At 36.9% G+C, this 4,055-nt stretch overlaps 1 non-coding gene across 1 annotated transcript; it reads left to right on the top strand.

Moving 5' to 3' along the window:
- Positions 1-202: 202 nt before the first annotated feature.
- Positions 203-365, top strand: LOC126004983 (U1 spliceosomal RNA). The gene has a single exon (XR_007494173.1). It is a non-coding gene; the product is annotated as a U1 spliceosomal RNA (small nuclear RNA).
- The last annotated feature ends 3,690 nt before the right edge of the window (positions 366-4,055 follow it).

Genomic DNA, 4,055 nt, shown 5'->3' with positions numbered 1-4,055 from the left:
TTACATGGTTATTTGATGCATGTGTGTGTGCAAATTTTCTTCAGTATACATCAGGAGTAAGCATACTAGACTATTTACTAATTTACTTTTTAAATTAGTTTTTACTTCTAACATAAACAGTCTACTTACATTATTCATTTTGCTATTATACATTCAAATTATATCTCTGAATTGTAGTACTTCTAATAGAAGAGTTAAATAAATACTTACCTGGCAGGGAAGATACCATGATCATGAAGGCGGTTTCCCCAGGGCAAGGCTCACCCATTGCACTCCGGGTGTGCTGTCTACTGCGATTTCCCTAAATGTGGGAACTCGACTGCATAATTTGTGGTAGTGGGGGACTGTGTTCATGCTCTCCCCTGAAAATAAAAAAGAAGAGTTAAATAAAACCATAAAACAAAAGTCAATAAAGGCATGATAGTTAAACTAGACACAAAGGCTTTAGAAGTTAACTGACAGTAAAATAGGAAAAAAATCCACAAAACTATGCATGACTCTTAATCAGACTCTGTGATTGTCAAAGGTATTGTCAGGTATTAACTAACAATATATCAAATTATGCATCAAGGACCAAAAGTTAGGTCTATAATTTATTTTTTATTTAATTGCCTATAAAATTCTTCAAAATTTTTTAGAAATGCCTCTTTATGATTGTACTTCATGTGAATTTTACCCCACCTATCACTAGGTATAAATGTCTTAAAATATTGGTTTCTAGATATTATTTTTAAAAAGCATACTTTATTCTGTAGACTTTTTCTATCTAATGTAATAAAAATAATTTCACAAGCTACTTAAAGATCTCTTTGGCAGTAGCTGATAATACCACTAATTATTATTGGAACAGTCAATTTAAGATTGGGGCAGAAAAAAAACCTGTCATATATACCTTACTCACTATGATGTCTACTACAGGTTCTTTAAGGAAGGCCACTAGTCAGTTACTAAGCAACAAAAATTTCTTTTAGGTTAACAGAAATTAAATTTCAGTGAAATCCATGGCATTAAATGTGATATCAAATGATATCAATTGATCTAGCAATTAATGAGCCTTTTTCTTTTCCAGTATCCAATATTTTTGATCCTCCTGCTAAAACCAGTTTAAATTGCATGCATGCTGAAGATGATGATGTGTAAATTTGTTTATCAACACTATCAACTTAAACAGGATCATAACCACATTTTTTTTTTGGTTTTTGGGCCACACTCGGTGACACTCAAGTACTGTCACTTAGGTAAGGTGGCTCCTTACCCTTTGCACCACCACTCCAGCCTCTCATAACCACATTAGATAAGCTGTAAGGACAACGTTTTACAAAGAAAAGCAGTAAACCAATAGTGTCTAAAGAGATAGTACAGGGGTTCAAGATTGCTTTGCACAGGTCTGACCTCATGCCTTAGCCAGTGAAAGGTCTTGTGAGCATTGAGGGATGCAGCTCAGGAGACCTGATTGGCTGAAAATCACAAGGCAGGGCCCCTGGACCCCTGAGTACCATGCTTGAAAGCCAAAAAACAGAAGAAAGCCAAACCAAACAAGTCACCAATTGACACTTAAGTCAAAACTTGAAAATTTTTTCTTATAAGTATCTATAATCAATATCTCCATTATTAACAGACCAGAGGTAATAGTTCTAGATCTTATACCTTGCAAATGTAATACATGAACCCATATTTTTTTTTGTTTTGCTTTGGAACAAAATCCAGCAACAATAAGGTGTTGCTACCCCAATGGGTGCCTAAGGTTACTCCTGGTGGTACTCAGGAAACCCTATGGTAACAGGGATGAAGTGAAGGCCTTCTACATATAAACCATCAATCAGCCTATTTAGGTGTCCACTTGGGTCACCTGTGGTTCTTACTGCCTCAACCACTCTCGAACTGCAGTATCTTTACTTCTTAAAAAAAAAAATTAACACTAATTCCCTAGAACATATTCAGAAATGAAAAAATGTAGTCAAATTTTATCAGGTGGTTGGGGCCGGAGTGGTGGTGCAAGCAGTAAGGCATCTGCCTTGCATGCACTAGCCTAGGACAGACTGGGGTTCGATTCCCCGGCATCCCATATGGCCCCCAGCCAACCAGATGCGATTTCTGAGTGCATAGCCAGAAGTAAAACCTGAGCTTCACCGGGTGTGGCCAAAAAACCAAAACATTGACTATTTTTTATTCAAAATCATGATTAAAATGTCAGCTATGGAGAAGCTTCAACAGAAACCCAGCTTTGCAAATTTTGCTGGAGAAAAAGAAGTTCTATAACTTAACAGTGGAGGCCAGAGTGGTGCCGTGAGTCATAGGATGTCTGCCTTGCACGTGCTAGCCTAGGACAGACTGCAATTTGATCCCCCGGCGTCCCATATGGTCCCTCAAGCCACGAGCGATTTCTGAGCACATAGCCAGGAGTAACCCCTGAGCGTCACCCAGTGTGGCTCAAAAAACAAGACCAAAAAAAATCAAAACTTAACAATGAGTACTTTAAGAGCAAGTGACTGGTTTTCAGGCTTTGTTTGAAACCAAATTCTACTATTCACAGGAGAAAAGGCTCTATGAATCACCGATTACAATGACCTTGCTCACCAGTGATGGGGAACTGAGCATCATGCCATCTAAGCAATAGCTTGCATTATGATATGGACAGGATTAGACATGACAGAAAATTGATCATTTTTTCCAGATAGTTTAGGCCAGTCACAGTGTAATCAATCAGATGGTTGGACAATTGATGACACAGAGGTCAGACAGTCCACGGAACAAGGCACTTTTTCATCACACAGTGCTTCACCCAGGTAATCCACCCATTATGACAGCTAAAAATTTGTGATTGATTAGGTCATTTGCAGTTCAGGTTGGAGACATCTGACATTAACCCCACTGTTTTCCATTCAGTGCATTACTTTCCCATTTGAAATAAAACTGTCTCCGAATAAGTAATAGTTTTTGAGACCAAATACCTTTAATAGCTGCCGAATGGAAATGCTGACTGAATAGACATCATCCCCAGGAAAGTTTTTTTTATCTTTGCTAGTACTTTGGTTTCATGCAAGCCAGTACTAGTGGGACCATTAATACACGTTATTTTAATCAATGCATATTAATTTTGCAATGATCAAGGTGAAAATTTAAACCTTATATTGATCAGTGAAAATAAAACTACATAAGTAGACTCAAATATTTACACCTTGAATATTTGTTTCCAATATGATGCGTACAATAAGAAATGCCACTTGCAGACAATTTTAATGAGTCCTATTAGCACAATAAAACATATTGAGCTTATTTCTAAAAGAGCAATTTTAAGAGACACAGGTATCAGAGCATGAAAGAGCCTATGGCATCTAGGGAACTTAAGTGTGGTTGGAACAATTCAGAAGATATGACCCAAAAACCCATATTTATGGGTGCAAGTCTGAACAAAGACATTAAAGCACCTCATTAAATTATGTTGGTAGAGGATTATTAATATGAGAAATTTTCCAGAAATACCATTTTAAATAATTCTAGAGATCATAAATTGTTTTCTTTGGGGGTAGCACACAGGTCTCACTCCTAGCTAAGTTCAGGGATCTCTCCTGGCAGGCTCAGGAGACCATGTGGGGTGCTGGGGATCAAACTCAGGTAAGTTCTGTGAAAGGCAAGCACCTTATCCATACTACTTTATCTCAAGTCTTTCTAGAGATCGTAACTTAACCTATTACTGGTGATTGACTAAAGTGAGATAGATCTATTCATATCTGTAGGAAAAAAAAACTGCAAAATCATTCAAAACTGAAACAAAACCAAGGTTTGAACTTAGATAATTAATAGAGGTATTTAAGAGGATTCAGATGAAAATGAATAAAAAAGTTAAAAAGATGAGTCTTATGACCTATATTCAGACAAGGTAAAGAGAAATAAGCTGCTATACTAATAAATAAATTTCTACCTCTGAGGAGTAATACATGCTAAAATTTGAATTATGGATGTTCAGGTGATTGGGCTATTTCCACATGAGAATATCAAGTTGGCAACTAAGGTAAAAGATCTTACCAGGGGTCTCAAACTCAATTTACCTGGGG

The sequence above is a fragment of the Suncus etruscus genome, chromosome 3 (assembly GCF_024139225.1).
Source record: "Suncus etruscus isolate mSunEtr1 chromosome 3, mSunEtr1.pri.cur, whole genome shotgun sequence".
Classification (NCBI taxonomy): Eukaryota; Metazoa; Chordata; class Mammalia; order Eulipotyphla; family Soricidae; genus Suncus; species Suncus etruscus.
This window is presented reverse-complemented; position numbering and strand designations above follow the sequence as displayed.